General features: G+C 35.9%; 1 protein-coding gene and 1 long non-coding RNA gene across 2 annotated transcripts in view; one reads left to right on the forward strand and one right to left on the reverse strand.

Moving 5' to 3' along the window:
* Positions 1-17,781, forward strand: part of LOC145297539 (uncharacterized) — a 442,212-nt gene that overhangs the window by 414,069 nt on the left and 10,362 nt on the right. The window lies entirely within an intron of this gene.
* The window catches only part of LOC145297533 (uncharacterized), a 146,192-nt gene that overhangs the window by 80,133 nt on the left and 48,278 nt on the right, over positions 1-17,781 (reverse strand). Inside the window, exon 2 of the mRNA XM_080143479.1 lies at positions 2,087-2,162. The gene's annotated coding sequence lies outside the window, so the exon portion shown is untranslated. The remainder of the gene's footprint in view (positions 1-2,086; positions 2,163-17,781) is intronic.

Consider the following 17,781-nt stretch of genomic DNA (forward strand, 5'->3'; position numbering starts at 1 on the left):
GCCTGTCACGCTAAAGTTTAAAATAGTATGTTTAGATGCGCCCTATAATAAGCTTTATCTGTCTCGATTACAAGCATATCAATAAGAGGCTGTGTCCGTCGGTCCGTAACGTTTCAATTTGAAAATAGAATTTTTAGATAAATCAAAACATTTCTTTCAGAAACTGTGTCCTTTTGTCAGTCTCTCGGTTGACCTGTCGCTCTGTCGGAAATAGTATTTTCAGTAATAAACGATCAGACTGAACGGACGCATCTTAAAAATAGATCCGTTCTTGTTTGATCAATACGTGACTTCTCAGATTACCATTTTTGGAACGAGATGAACTCGAAAGTAAATGTAAATGATAATTTGGAATAAGAAATATCTGAAGAGGAGAACTTGACTTAAAAGACATTATGTCGAAATGAGGGAGGAGAGAATTGCTCTTGCCTGATAGTGGTCTGATCACTGGCGAAAAAAGACATTCGAATAACCCCTGTGCGTGTGATCGTCCGTCGAAACGACGAGGACCATCTGATCATCCTGTAGGGTAGGGTGGGGGGAAGTCATCATCGGTGAGTACGGATATGGCTGATAAGTCCAATCTATTGCAGTGAGAACAGGGAATCATTGCAGATGTCGAGGGTTTCAAAACATTGTCCTTCCTGTCCTTTCTGCGCTTCTCTGCAGTAACCTTTCGGTAGCTTTCATATTTGCAGGCACCGTCATGAACAGCAGCCCGCCACTTGGCTCTATCTAAAGCTGTCTGCTCCCATGATAACGGATTTACGTTGAAGGCCTTCAGTGATGCCTTCAGAGTGTCTTTAAATCGTTTTCTTTCGCTGCTATGGGAGCGTTTGCCATGTTGGAGCTCAGCAAACAGAAGCTTCTTGGGTAGTCTGTAATCTAGCATGCAGGCTACATGACCAGCCCAGCGAAGCTGGACCTTCATCAGGATAGTGGGGATGTTTGGGAGTTCAGCACGAGTGAGCACTTCTGTGTCTGGTATCCTTTCCTGTCAGCCTATATCAAGCAGTTTCCTGTCTGGTGGTGTGGAAGTGATTTAATTTTCTAGCGTGCCGACTCACATCCATAGACAATAACCCCTGTAACACGAAGACGACTATGTTACAGACGATGCCGAGTGGAAATTAAAAAGCGCACATATTCGAAAATCGAAATAGGTTCTTTTCAATTCTTACAGCGAGTGAGTTTAATCGCACGAATTTGTCGCTCCTGAAGCATGCCTGCTGAGAAAAGATTTTAACCAGACGAATGTGACCTGAAAATGGAATGAACAATAAAATCCAAATCCTTAATTTTTTACGAACGTCTCGTCACAGTATTCAACATTACTCATTAGATTCTAACGGCGTGTCTTTTCATAGATAATTTTTAATTAACTTAGTCTTAGAATACTATTTGGTTTCATCATCATCATCATCATCATCATCATCATCATCATCATCATCATCATAGTCATTGTCGTCATAGTTGTCGGAGTCGTCGAAGTCATTGTCGTCGTCGGCGTCATCTTCCTCTTTTTCCTTTGTTTCCATTAAAACTTTAAAACGATTCATAGTTACATCTTAGTACGTTTAGAATATGTAACGAAGAAGCTACTGAAAGAAAAACTCGGTCTTCAGTCGACAACGTTGTGGCAACGATGAATTGTGTATGATCGTAAGTCTCATGCTCCGTATTAATGGCTGACGAATAAATGATTTTTATGGACGAAGATTTGAAGAGCCAGGATCTTGTATTAAACGCTGAGATCTTCGTCTTTGAGAGACTATATAGACACTTCGAATGAAACTTTACTATGAAGTATAGCAAATATTAGAAAAAAAAAATAGTGTCACCCGAATGTATTTTGTTAAAAGATCGATGTGCTGTTTTTCTTTCAGTATGTTACCAACAGAACTAAATTTATTGACAGAAAATATTTGCAAATAGTAAGTTTTTGTTGCACATTATTCTTGCTTTTTTTTTTTTTTTAAAGATTCCAACCGTTAGTTACTCTAAATAAAGAAGAAAATTAAAAAAATATATATTTGCAGTGTGTATTACATTGAAAAATGGCGATACATATTAAATTTATACTTACGTTTATGATAAGGCGGAGCATAATTCCAATCAGATAAAAGAAACTGATTACATATCCAACGACGGTTTTAATTGTTCTAGAGAAAAGAAGAAAAACAAAATTATTCCATCAAATTAAACTGATGAAAGTCACAAGTTAAGAAATAATTTCAATTTAAAGAATTCAAAATGTTTGAACGAACACACACACACACACACACACACACACACACACACACACACACACACACACACACACACACACACACACACACACACACACACACACACACACATATATATATACATACATATATATATATATGTATATAAAAGTTTAGTTCATTTCAAGATCCAAATATTTACTATTCATGCAAAACAGCTCCTCCAGCATGTTAAAATTTCGGTACATTTTTTTACAGATCTGTTTCGTTAGACAGAAAAGATCGGTTATTATTATGTCCATACTGACTCTTTTCGTGCATATACGTCTAAGAAAAATTAGAAATTGTTTACTTAGAAAGAAAAATATGCATGACAGTATGTCAAAAACAAACCATAAAAGACTCAATATTATATATATATATATATATATATATATATATATATATATATATATGTAATATAATATAATATAAAGCTGAATGTGTGTGTGTGTGTGTGTGTGTGTGTGCGTGCGTGTGTCTGGTCACGAATAGGCTCCTATATGGTTGACTATTTTAAAAACTGATTACAATTAATGATAGAAGATATATCGAGACAGGAATGGGTATGTTTGATCTTGCAGAATGGTGGTTCATTAAAATTGTGGAGTCTGCGTTCGCGCCTGGTCTACAAAGTATTAAATTAAAAAATTTCAAAATTAAAAAAAAAAACGTTTACAAGTGTTTTTTATATAGATGTACACAATAATACTTTGATAAATATGCTTTAACTTAAATATGTACGGTATAATAAAATTGCGGGGTCTGCATTCGCCCCTGGCCTCCATAGAATGGAAATAGGCACAAACTTTAATAAATGTTTATCTGCGTAAGTATACTTTGATAATTATGCTTCAGTTTGAAGAGATATCGTATAATAAAATTATGGGGTGTTCGTTCGCGCCTGACCTCCATAGAATAGAAATTTGTCACAAAGTTTAACAAGATTTTTTTTAAATATAGATCCACAGAATATTGTGATAAGTGTTTCAGTGTGAACAGGTATGGTATAATAAATTATGGGGTTTATCTATTTTATTTTTACTTACTCATATTTTGCTTTGGTTTTGATACCCCCAAATTCGAAGCTATCTCTTTACAACCATTCCTTTTCATAACCTATCATACTTTAATAAATCAGAGTCCATTTTCTGTAGGTTGTTTTTGAACCCAGTCAACGACGGGTACTTTTGCTAGTATATATATATATATATATATATATATATATATGGCATTATTTTAGCGATATGACACATCGTCGAAAGGCTGTCATTTTTTCATTTTTATTTTTTCCGCTACTTAGCAGTTTTTTTTTTTTAAAGAGCTATAAGCTCTATTTTTTATTCATATATATATAGGAATAGATCGCCCTTATTTTTTATGGGAAGTATTTATTTATTCATTTACGTGCATAAAAGTATACGTATGGACACACGTCAGGATCGAACTCAGGACATCAGTATCTGCATTCGGATATTGCACTGATGTACCACAGTCGATCACCACTTTAAAGCACGATTGTTTTTATCGCTTATGAATTTAAGATTTTTTGTTGGTGTTTTTTTTTTAGCATGTATTAGCAATATCGAAATGCTTTTATTGGCATGTTTCCGCTAACTTAGCGGTTTTTTAAAGAGCTATAATCTCTCTCTCCCGCCCTCCCTCTCTCTCTCTCTCTCTCTCTCTCTCTCTCTCTCTATATATATATATATATATATATATATATATATATATATATATATATATATATAACCCCATGGCGTAGTGAATAAGTACTTTGTAAAATTCAATTGTAAGTTATACTCATCTGGGGGTTGAAGGTTCAATCTTTAGCATGAGCGTCACTAAAAATACATTTGCGAATTACTTAGGATTTCTACCAAGTCATGACTGACAGAACGCGAGCATGCTACACTCGTTGATTAAATAAAGGATTCCATTCGAAATTCCATGCATATTAACGAGGTCGACAAAACACAAGTGCGGAAGCTCGGAGATTACATCGACCGAAAGGCTGTGAAAATAATACTCAAGATAAGAACAGCAGTCCGAATAAGACAAATACAGCAGAACCCCAGAATACGGCATTAAAACTTCGTAACAAAATATAGTACAATATATAACACACATGCATATAATCAAATAAGATTATAAATAATACCATGAAGCTGGGCAAATACCGTAACCAGGGGCCGAAAAAACATTGTATTCCAAATCGAAACCTGAAAAAACGTATCCTAGGACCATCGTATTCCGGGGTTCTGCTGTAATACCAAAATAGCATATTCTTAATTAATCTACTTGTTTCCCACTGTAACAAGATTAGATATGAAGGCGGGGTTCGCCCGCTTCTCTCTCTCTCTCTCTCTCTCTCTCTCTCTCTCTTTCTATCGCTTGATGGATGCACTCTAGAAGGGAAGGAAAACAGCCGATAACGAACCCGTCAGCATTTACAGCGGGAATTTGTTTCCTACCACATTGACAATGACTTCTCTTCCCACTCCCCACAATGTGTGCAGTGTCAGGAGGAATTTTCACAGACAGACCTTCTTTACAAGGACTTCTTGCCTGGAGAACACATTACTGCGGGCTGCTTCTCTGCTTATTAGGTGTATTCAAGTCCAATGTTAACAAATACGTTAAGTAACAAGTAATGAGTTCATAAGTAATGAGTTCATAGAACGGATCAATGATTGTACTCCGATAGTGTTCCTCATCTTTCAGATGACAATAAGTTCAACCTCATTAGCCCTTCTCCTCGAATTGTTCTTGGCCTTGATCAGCAGTGAATCATTAGTAAAAAAAATTCAGGTGACCTCTTCCCTCTCGGTTGTTACTTATTTCCTTTTATCAAACCTTTGACTTATTTTATGTTGAAACTGTTGCGCAGATACTGCAGTGTTTAGCATCAATGTGGCGAGAACACATAGATATTAATTGCTCTGAAATATCTTTAGTGAGTGAAAAGTCATTTAATCTAATGTCCTGCTTCATAGGGGCGATGAAAGGCTGTAAGATGATGCAGCAAAATGTAACAGATAGGGAGAATGGATATGCAAGTGGTGTGATACTATAATCTACCCCCCTCAAGTGCTAGAAAGTGAGAGAAAAAAAAAAGACAAAAGAAAAAGAAGTAGGTTTGGGAAGATAGAACAAAAGAAACTTGACATGAGATTGTCGGTTAGGCTGTGACAAATGACGGAACCGAGCAATGAAAAGCGATATATTTAGTTTTATTACATTGGAGAGTGGCTATGAGTAGTCAGCAATCGAAACGATTGACTGACGACAACGTTGGACTGAAGGACAGCATCCGATTGGGAGTGTTTTACGACAGTAGTGAGTTAGGCTTTTTACGACAGTATATTTAACGACAATCCATTTGGCGACGGTCCTGTTGACGACAGTACAAAGTTGAGTTGGACGCTTACGGCGGTTCAGAGCAGGAGACAGTTGGAAATAGATCGTGGCTGGGGCCAGGTTGGAAAAAATTTGGGAGATCGAGATGAACTGACGGCAACAGATGAACCCAGCCCCGACAGGACGTCAATGTAAATCTAAGCGCGCGCGCGCGCACACACACACACACACACACACACACACACACACACACACACACACACACACACACACACACACACACACACAGTCCAATCGACATATATGTGAAATTTTGCGTTTGTGTTTTTCTTTTTTCTATTTCATTTTATTTTTCTACTTGTGGACTCAGGTTCATGCCACCGATACGACCAGTGCGTGAAAGATGATGATACGGCCATAAGAAGTGAACATGACCAATTTGTATACGGCAATGGATGAAGTATATAAGAAAGGCAAACAAGATTTAGCTAGAAAACTCATGTAAGAGCCATCCCAAGGCGAGTAAACATATCTGATAAACAAAGACGCCCAGGCGGGAAATTGAAGTTGCGTACATGACAGATAAAATTCAATATTGTACCTATGTGACACCACGTTCTACCTCATCGACAACCCGCCGATACCAGACGTCGTATGCTGTGGATTTCTCCTATAACGCATCTAATCAATGTGCCAATGACGACACATTCAAAAATAACTTGTATAATCTCAGAACCGATCGTACACAGACTAGTTGTTTATGTTAAATTATTGGACCCTACATAAATGATTTTCACTTAAATCATATCATCACATACATGTTAAACAGGACGATTGGAAAGTAACTCTATGCTTGAAATTTATTACTGGAATATAATTCTTACAAGAAATGAATAGGAGACGTGGAGCAAAAATTTGAGGCTACCCCTATTATTTTTTTCTTTATGCCACACATTCCATGAACAATATTTTTAATGATGTGGGCAGAAATGCTGTTTTCTGGGTAAGCTGTTGTTTTGAGTTAGTGATATGTGGAGATTTTAAATCACTTCACAGTATTCAGCATCACTCATCTGCTAATTTATCCATCTTGTGTAGTCTAAAGTTTAAATTGGGTTTTATAACTGTTGACTTATAAGTAGAAAAAGAAAAAATTCCCTGTGAAATCAGTTGATGCGGTTTCCAGACGTCTTGAAAAGCTAGTTTCGAATGCTGGCACCCAAATTGAATTCTAAATAAAACCCCATGCTATGCACTTTTTATCATATTCATTTTTGTGAGAATTATATTTCAGTAATCACTTAATAGCGAGATCCTTCTCAATCTCTCTCTCTCTCTCTCTCTCTCTCTCTCTCTCTCTCTCTCTCTCTCATATATATATATATAGCCATGTTAGGTAAGTGGGAGAGAACACTACCAGAATGGTTGATTATTAAGAAAATTTTTTAAATAAGAGCGTAATGTCTATCTATTTATATTTGTTTTAGACAAGATCAGAACGACATCGATGTCGTCGGTTTTAAATACAAAGTGGATCAAAATCTGGTCGCTTATGTCGGATTCTCTTCTCCCCATCCTGGGTATAAACAAAGGACGAAGAGAGTCCAACATCGACGACCAGATTGGCCCCCTGTATTTGAATTTGAAACCGGCAGTCCCGATGTTTTTCTGATTTTCTTTAAGACACGCACACGCACGCACACACACACACACACACACACACACACACACACACACACACACACACATATGTGTGTGTGTGTGTGGCGATATTTTCTTTACTATATATATATATATATATATATATACTAGCATGGGTGCCCGGCGTTGCCCGGGTGTTTGGAAGTGTATGCTGAGCAAAAAAAAACAACTTTTAACTTTGACCCCTATTATGATCCCTTAACATATATTATTTTGGGCTCAAGTCAAATTATAAAGTTAGATCCATGTCCAAGGAACCTATATCTAAAATTTCAAGTGTTTAGACCAAAAATTGTCGGAGGAGTTTAGTAGAGTTCTCAAAGGTCAAATCGTTGAACTTTGACCCCTTAATAGCCAAATATCTGTCCGAAAACCGATCACATAGATTTTCCCAAATCTTAGTACCCTGTATATCAAATTTCGAGTCTGTAGACTAAAGATTGACAGAGTTATTGCGTAGGGAAATGTACATACAGACACACACACACACACACACACACACACACACAGATAGACAGACAGACAGGCAACAGACACACAGACGCACAGACACGGTCACTTTTATAGATATATAGATATATATGTATGTATATATACATGTATATATGTATATATATGTATATATATGTATATGTATATATATATGTATATATATATATCTATATCTATATCTATATATATGTATATGTATATATATATATAATATATATATATATATATATATATATATATATATATATATATATATATATATATATATAGAGAGAGAGAGAGAGAGAGAGAGAGAGAGTAGCTTACATATGAGAATGGAGAACGTCATTATCCATGAAATAAGGACGTGCACAAGGATGCATAACACGCATACTGATTAAAATATCTCTTCCTAACAACTGATGAACTAAGATAAGAAAAAGAATGTAAATATAAAAGAAAATATAAGAAACAAATGCCAAACGCATGTAAACAAAATGGAAGAATAAATTAAGAAAGAAACACAAAAGAAGAAAAGAAAGATGGAAAAAAATTAAAATAAAAAAACATAGAATCAAAGAGAAAAAATTAAAAAGATGCGAAAGAAGAAAGGAAATGGGGGGGGAGTATCCGCTTCCGCTGCAGTGAGGCAAAACATGAAGTCAGTTTAACGTGAGCGCTGAGAAATTCAGCTGCTCCAAAGGTACAAAAATAGCCGAGAACGCACATGTCGATATTTCCTGGTCGGAGCGCCTCAGGCAACTGGCAATAAAACAGACCGAAGAAGTGGGTGCCACCTAGGGAAATGGACTCTTTAGATCGAACCAGTATATACATTATTTAAATAAAGAGTCACTCCCCTCCGCAAGCGAATGAGAATGTAACAATATTTTACCCCCAGCGCTGACAGAAAAAAAAAAAAAAAAAAAAAAACTACTGAAAAGACGAAAGAGAGTGGAACGATTTTCAAAATATCTTCCCAGGATCGATTTATAAACGCAGAAGTCGAGTACTAAAAAGCAACGGCGTTGCACCAAAACCGCATCAAACGACCATGATCGATTTTTCCCATACTCCCATGAGAATCACTCGGAAAATCCGATACAGGAGCCTGGTTTTAATCATGCATAGCGATTAAAAACTAAATAAATAATTAAATAAATAGCAATTCGATAGGGTGCGATAGACAGAGTTGATACCGTCGCAGCATTGGCGACGATCAATTTACCTCTTATTTGGTTTAATTAGGCATTAATACCATTGGTGAAGGAGCGAATAAAAGATTTCAACCTAGTTATCGATAAAAATTGCAACTTGTATTCGACTAATTGTATGCAACTGATCGTTTCCAATAGGTAGTCTATGCTTCAGCATTAAATAAACCAACAAGAGTTAATATGCCGTAGAAAAGACACATGAATTCGAGCGCGTTCGATAGACGTTCCACCGCTGAAGCTGCAACAGCGACGCACTTTAGATGCGCCAATAAAAGATTTGAAGTTAATGAATATTGGTTCGAAAATAAAAATAGAATAAAGAGAAAAGGGGGGGGGGAAAAGTCGATAGGAAAAAAGAAAAGGAAAATATATTTCGTTCGATTACAGATCGATATGCTGAGTGTTATGAAACACTTTGCAGCCAAAATTGATGGCGAGCTGTGAATTGATGGCGGCTTTGCAGACGATTTCACTAAGCCTTGTTCACGTGAGAGAGAAAGAGACAGAGAGAGAGAGAGAGAGTGAGAGGGGGGGAAAGGGGGTAGAGGGAGAGAGATTGGTTGTATTGCTTTACGGCATATCAACTATTTTCGGGTTATTTAATACCGAATCAGGTAACTTAAAAAAAAAGAAAAAGAAAAAAGAAAAAGGTTTTATGCTTCAGATATGTAATAATCGTGTTTGGTTTGGTTTTATTTTACGGCATATCAACTATTTTCGGGTTATTTGATGTTAAATGCAGTAATTTCGAAAAAAACATATGCTTCAAGTTATTTATATCTCCAAATATTTATTCATGGTGTTTGGTTTAGTTGTTTTGTTTTACGGCATATCAATTATTTTCGGGTTATTTAATGTTGAATGCAGTAATTTCGAAAAAAAAATATGCTTCAAGATTTTTATATCTTCAAATATTTATTCATTCGTGTTTATTTTTGTTGTTTTGAAGAGGAAAATTATTGATTTATTTTTTTTTTTGTTTGTGATTTTGCAGAACATGATTGATTTTTTCAACGAGAAAGAAAAAACAATAACATCAATGTTTGGTGTATTTCAGTCAAGAAACCGATATTTTCAGACGGCCTGGTCTGGTAGAACAAGGAAGAGGAAGAAGGAGACGGGAAAGAGAGAGAGAGAGAGAGAGAGAGAGAGATGGAGATAGAGGAGGGGGGATAAAAGAGGGGCTAAAAACAAGAATAGATTTTATTGAATTAGTTTTGAATTATTTTGAGATGAGTAAATTGTATAATTTTTATTTAATTATTTGGACCATTAGCCTTATCTACTAGTTGTTGTTTTCACAACGTTTCGGTCAATTATTCCTTTGGCCTTCATCAGGTTAACCACAACGGGATAGGAATGTCAAATCCTCCAACTACATCCACAGCAATTGCTGCCTTCGATAGCTGTTGTCATCTCACCACGGTTTGATCAACTAATCCTCTGATCAGCTTTGGATGGGATCGAAACCATTACCTCCAGCTCAATGATCACCTGGAACCGTAGATATTCCGCACCACTAGGTGTATCAGAATTTTTATAGAAATTTTGACACCATTAACACGAAACTGCGAATAAAATATAAAAAAACTGATAATTTCTCTTTTAAAAGTGGGTTGTTTATTTTCTTTATGGATTATATTTCCAAAATAAACTATTAAAGTTGTATCAAAGTAATAGAAATATTATTATTTTTATTTTTTAAAAAACAGTAATGAAATTAATTGAATTTTACGAGTTCAGTATTTTTCAATTTTTAAACTTTAAAAATCTATCAAAATTTTTCTATTGATTCTATTTTTACGATATTTTCAGGGTCAATGTGAAATTTTATGCTCTTTCCAATAAACTGAATATAATATTTTAGACAGTTGTTTTTTTTTTTTAATTCACGCCCCCCATTTTGAAATGTCTATTAAAAAGTAAATAATTAATTTATGTGCCAAAGTTTTATATATCACAAATTGAAGATAAAAGATCAATAAATAATATATTCTAATTTAAAACAAACAAACAAAAAAAATAACAGTTTTTTGGAAATTTACCTGTAAAATCCGAAGTTTAAAACCTTTTTTTTAAACCACGGTGTTTGTATTTTTTTTTAATGAAACCTTAGTCCTTGCTCCTTTAATTAAAAAAAAATTAGGGTTTGAATTACATTTTTCGAGTAGTTATAAGCTTGGAAAGACAGGGGGTCGAATTATTCAATATTTTTCACGAAGTTTCTGACACACCTAGCGCACCACGGGCCACAAAAGGCAATTAAAAGTGTAGAGGAGGATGTCACTTCATTCCCAGGATTACTCAGCTTGCTCTTGATCATCCTCTTACAATGCTGAGTGTTAAGTACATTTTTAAGTCTTTGGTATAACGGGACCGATTAGTAAACCCCGGTCCCCTGGCCCATTAGAGAACACCATTATGCCCGAGAACCGGTTAAATGGTTGTCAGAGACAAAATAAATAAATAAATAAATAAATAAATAAATAAATAAAATGGTTTTGGTGTAAAGTTAATATTAGGTTGATAAGAAACTTCTAGCGGAATTTTTAATTTTGATTTCAAATGATGTATTTTTAAATAAGTTTTCGTTATAATACCTTTACTTTATATATCATTTGTAAAGGCCGTTTTTCACTCTATCTAATCGTTTAAATTACACTCGTTTTAAAACAATAATGTCTTTTTTTCTGAACTTTGAATACAAGATGGGGAAAAAGCAAATTCGCACAATTTTTTATTTCAATTCAAGCTAGGCCGAAAAGCTGCTGAAGCAGCTCGCGATACCAACGAAGCATTTGGCACAAGAACTGCTACTAAACGCAAAGCACAATGGTGGTTTAAGAAATTTTGTGGCGGCGACTGAAAGATAATGAACATAGTGGCCGGCCGTCGGCGTTGACAACGATCAATTAAGAGCCTTAGTCGAACCTAATCTACGCACAACTATTCGAGAACTTGCTTCTGAATTAGATATAACGTATACGACGATTTTCAACCACTTGAGAGAGAGATGGGAAAAACAAAAAATCTTTATAGATGGGTGCCTCACAAATTAAACGAGAACCAAAATAAACGCCGTTATGAAGTGTTATCTTCCCTTCTTTTACCAAACAAGAACGACCCGTTTCTCGATCGGATTATGAGTTGTGATAAAAAATGTGTTACGACAACCGGCGACGCTCAGCTCAGTGGTTAGACACCGACGAAGCTCCACGACACTTCCCGAAGCTAGAGTTGCACCAAAGAAGGTCATGCTGACTGTTTTGTGGTATGCGACCGGACTCATCCATTACAGTTTTTTTTTTTAATATAGACAAAACAATTACGGCGGAGAAGTACTGTCGACAAATGGATAGTCACATAGTCAACAGAAAAGATCCAATTCTCATCACAACAATGCCTAACCACACGTTGCTAAAACGACACTGCTGAAGTTGAACGAATTGAACTACGAAACTCTGCCTCATTCGCCATACTCTCCAGACCTCTTACCTTCTGACTACTACCTTTTCAAGCATCTCGACAATGTTTTGCATGAGAAATGCTTCAAAAACCAAAGCGATATCAAAAATACCTTCAGCGACTTTATCGCCAGCAGAACGCAAAAAAAAAATTATATTTCTGGCATAAATGCACTTGTTTTGTATTGGCAACAGTGTTGATTCTGATAGTGCTTATTTCGGTCAATAAATTTTTGTTTCTGCCAAGATATGCCCATCTAAATTTAAAACTTAAAAACCGCAAAAACTTTCTTGTCAACCTGATAATAAAAAAGTTAAAATGAATAAAAAAAAAACGTGAATCATTTAGCAGCTCTACCCGATCATGGTTGATGGAACGAGAACATTCTACTCCCGTGGATTAAATAAAGGATTCGGTTCGAAATTCCGTGCAGATTCCTGAGTTCGACAGAAAGATTCCCGAGTCTAACAAGATACAGCTAGGAAAGTGGGAGGTTTAATCGGTCGAAACGTTGGGAAAATGACATTCAATATGAGAATAGTAATTTGAATAAGCTAACGTCCAAGAGACGTTGTGCGAATAACACTCCAAATGACCTGCACTAAGAATTGAACATTCAACATCTAGAAGAGTGCCACTTACAATTGTATATAACATAGACGTTGTGAAAATAACACTCAAAATGAGAACAGTAGTCCGAATAATCCAAATGATACGAATCAACAGTTATACTCTTAAACCACAAACTAAGTTGACGCATAATATTTCCGGATAAAGGTAATAAGCATTATGATGAGGCGAGTTTAGATACATTACACTGAGTAATATTGTTTTTAAAAATAGATATATTTTATACATTGGCTTAAGAGCAAGAATCATTGAATGCTTGCAGTTTGTTCAGCAGATTTTTTTTTTTTTTTTTTTTTTTTGCAATTAGCAAAATGATATTATTTACCATGTTACGCTATGCTACTCATGTGCTATAAGTATCGTTAGCAGAAACTCTTTCCATCCCGAGTTTCACGGTATTGATGTCGCCATGGCTGACACTCAATCTATTCTGGCATAAGATAAAGATGAAAATGAATCATTAACATCAATATGATATGGAACTGTGTGTTGGTTGTTTTGTTTTACGACATATCAACCCTTTTCGAGTTATTTAATGCTGAATCCAGTAATTTTGGGAAAAGATGTTATACTTTAATTTCATTATAAGTTCAAATAGTTTAGTTTCGTTGTTTCGTTATACGGCAGATCAACCCTTTTCTGAGTTATTTAATGTCGGATCCAACAATTTTGGTAAACATGTTTATTCAAGTAATTCTTTATAGCTTCAAATATGCATTTACAGCGTTTAATTTGGTTGTTTTGTTTTACGGCATATCGACCATTTTCAGATTGTTTAATGCCGGATTCTGTAATTTTGGAAAAGTGTTTATGCTTCAAGTTCTTTATATCTTCAAATATTTATTCACGGTATTCGTTTTTGCTTGGTTTGGTTTGGTTTGGTTTGGTTTGGTCGTTTTGTATAGGAAAAATATTCCTATTATTTTTGACTTTGCAGAACATGATCGAGTTTTTCAAATGAAAAGAAAAAATAACATCATAGTTTGTTTCATTTTAGGTCATAAAGTTAGTATCTTTAGATAACCTGATCTGGTAGCATCAGGAGCTGTGTATCAGAATTCAATTAAAATAATCAAACATGTTTTAAAGCATGGCTTAATCATCTAAATTGAAATTAATAAATATATGAAATACCAACATCGTTAAAAGGATAAACCGACTCGTTACCAATCTCACATATTACATAGAAAAGTACGTTCTCCTCGTGCATTTTGGCGTCTATTTTGAAGAAAAATGGCCGCCAAATCAGCTTTTTCAAATGGCTAATTGGATAGATTTGAAGTGTCGTATTATTTACATTCTTCGAACTTCTGTTCCTCTGACCTTCTTCAGGTGTATCTTGTCGAACTTGGAAATCTGCACGGAATCTCAAACGGAATCCTTTATTTAATCTACGGGGGTATAATGCTCTCGTTCCGTCAGCCATAACCGGGTAGGAATCCTAAGTAATTCGCTATTATATTTTTCAGTATCGCTCGCACCGAGGATTGAAAAAGAGTGTAATTTAGAACTGACTTTTATGTGCAGACGATACTCAAAAATACAATTGCGAATTACTTAGATATTCTACTCCTTTGAGTTCGGCTCGAAATTCCATTCAGATTCCAAAGGGAAAATAACGCTTAAGAAAAGGGCAGTATTTCGGATAATCTAAATAACACAAGTCAATTATCCTCACCTAAATAATTCAGAAACATAGTTTGAAGAGTCACATATCTACTTTTTTTTCTACAAAAATTCATGTTTGTCTGTTCATGTTGTCATGTTTGTTTGTCATGTTTGTCTGTTCATGTTGTCATGTTTGTTTGTAGGAGATTAACAATATTTGGAATGATTAGCTCTATTATTGTAGTATACACACAATCGCTCACACGTACGGCACACTCACGTTGACACACCGGTTCTCACCAGATCACCGAAGTTAAGTAATGATGAGCCTGGCCAGAACCAGACTGGTGACCATTTGGGAAGGCTAGGCGCTGTACATTAGAGTGCCGAGTTGTGGAAATTTCTGGAGTGGGGAGCGCGTTTAACTCACTGAGGAAGATGAACCCTCGAATCAAGGCAGAAAACAACGGAAACTACAGTCTTTTCGTGTTTTTCCATTTCTACAATTTGGCGAGCCGTGGTCGCGCATGCTGTTAAAACAACAGGGCCGCTGCTGCTGATGATGATGATTTTAGTATATTACTGCAAGGCTATACTTATGGGAGAAGACTTGAATGCCTACTAGACACTATCCTCGAGTGTCTAAGGTCTCTCTGTACAGAGGTTTGTCATAACAACCTGGAATGAGGATACTTTTCCCTGCAAGTAAAATCTAACTACATATTCAAAATCACATAGAATTACCTGCTCAAATAAGATATCCTCACAATGGCTAACTCACATCAGCTTTTACGAGGAATGGTGGACGTTCTCTAAGTGATGTTACTTCAAGTAATAGCACGAAGCTGGATACTCCACCAGACTAGATAAATTGTTGTCCTGGAATCCAGTAAAACCAAAAGACCAAAACGAAAGATATACTACAACATATGAAAATTGGAGGAGAGGAAAATTATCTTCTCAATTTCTTTAATAACTCAGTGTTTGTAAGATAAAGAACTTAAATGGAACATTCGAACATCTATGCATCAACATTCGAATATCTATGCATCAACATTCGAATATCTATGCATCAACATTCGAATATCTATGCATCAACATTCGAATATCTATGTATCTCATGTAGAGTTCAAGTGTTAGCTCCAGAAAGTGGGTCCCTTGATTTCTAAGAACTTCGACTGAAGTGAAATGAAACAAAAATGTATTCAATATCATGGCATATTTTTATTGTTCGATTGTGGCGAACAAATGGGTTGCGAGAGGGGACGAAAATATCACGAGGATTTGCGATGGTTGATCTCTCGCATTCGCTACCCTGTTGCACCCCAATTTCGACTAATTTATATAACATGTTGGACATCCACGCTAATATCACTCTAACGCCCATTCCGGCATTTCGTTCACAGAGTCAATGAAGTCACGCTCCTCTCCCTCTATGGAGTGTGGCTTCCATTTTATTGTTATTTAGCAACGGGTATATTTGCGTCTAAAGGTAACCTTTGCAGATGACCATCGTGGATGACATTAGGCATCAAATTTCCGAAATTTTATTTTACGGCCAGCTGTGTTGTCTTGTCAATCAGTCGGGATTTTGTTTCTTCTGCTCAAGTACATGTCTGTGTCAACTATGCCAGTGTTTATTACTTCCGGTTATTTGCTATTTCCGGTAACTCAGATCAGATATTTAAAAAAAAAATTGAGTTAAATTTAACTTAAATTTCTACATCATCAAAAACGATCTGGTTTCATCTTCATCTTTGGTATTTTATTCTTTACTTGTCCTTGTGTGTGTGTGTGTGTGTGTGTGTGTGTGTGTGTGTGTGTGCGTGCGTGTTTGTGTTTGTGTGTGTGTGTGCGTGCGTGTTTGTGTGTGTGTATGTTTGTGTGCATGTGTGTTTGTGTGTATGTGCACGTGTTTTATTTACCAAGTTTGTTGGCAAAAGAATAACCAAACACAGCAAAACTTTATAAAATAAGTGTCTTTCTTTAGTTTTTGTATTCGTAAGCGTACATTTATTTTGTATATCATGAACGACGTTGTCTGGATTGGTGCATCTGCTACTAGTCTCTCAACTCTAGACAGGGTCCAAAAAAGAGTTGCTAACCTAATAGGTCCCACACTATCAACCAAACACCAACCTCTGTCCGATCGACGAAATGTTGAATTCCTGTGTCTATTTTACACGTATTTTAATTGAAAGTGCTCTGACGAACTCCAAATACTTGTACCCCTTCGTCGTAAATACTCCGACTAACCCGACAAGCAGCAAAATCACACTTCTTCATTTTAGTAATCCCTAGACGCTAAAAAGCGTTCAACTCTGCTAAACTGGAATTCCCTCCCTGGTCCCTGATTCCCTGACTGTACTGATATGCAGAAGTTCAAGTGTAATGTAAACAGATATCTCGCTGCTCAACTGCCTACATAGTATTTATGCTAATATGGTCCAAAATAGTATCCCCTTATGTCTAAATGGCATTGTGCCTTGTTTTAGATCAAAAAGATAAAAAAAAAACTTGTCTTCAAAATAAGGCCTGCTAAAGTGGGAGTTGACGTCGGAGGTTTGAGAGTAGAAAGTGAAACTCGAGTTTATTTTCTGCAGTCTCGTAACTCGTCGTTCCCTTCTTTAGTCCTCACATTTCATGAACGATGGTTCTGACAAAGGGGAAAAATTGTTTCTTTCTAAGTTATATATATGCGTGTGTGTGTTTGTGTGCGTGTAAATATATGCGTATATGTGTACACATATATGGATAGATACGTATATATGCACATATATTTAGATATTTGGGTTGGAGAGGGCTCCCGTAAGCCGTGGCGAAGGCAACCTTTCTAGGAGAAGCAAATCTCTGATTTAAAAAACCATAAAGCGGGAGCCCAGTACCCCCATTAAGCTGGTCTGCAGTTTAACTTGTTGCTGGCTATCTTGCTTTTGCTTGATCCTGGATGTCAACATTTTGAACGAAGAGAGAGACTTAGCTGTCGTACAAAGCTAAGACTCTATAACGTCATCTGTGTATAGATACTTCCTCAAGCATTTGTGTCTATTAAAATCGTCCGG

Source organism: Euprymna scolopes, chromosome 18 (genome assembly GCF_053919585.1).
Source record: "Euprymna scolopes isolate OS-2025 chromosome 18, ASM5391958v1, whole genome shotgun sequence".
Lineage (NCBI taxonomy): Eukaryota > Metazoa > Mollusca > Cephalopoda > Sepiida > Sepiolidae > Euprymna > Euprymna scolopes.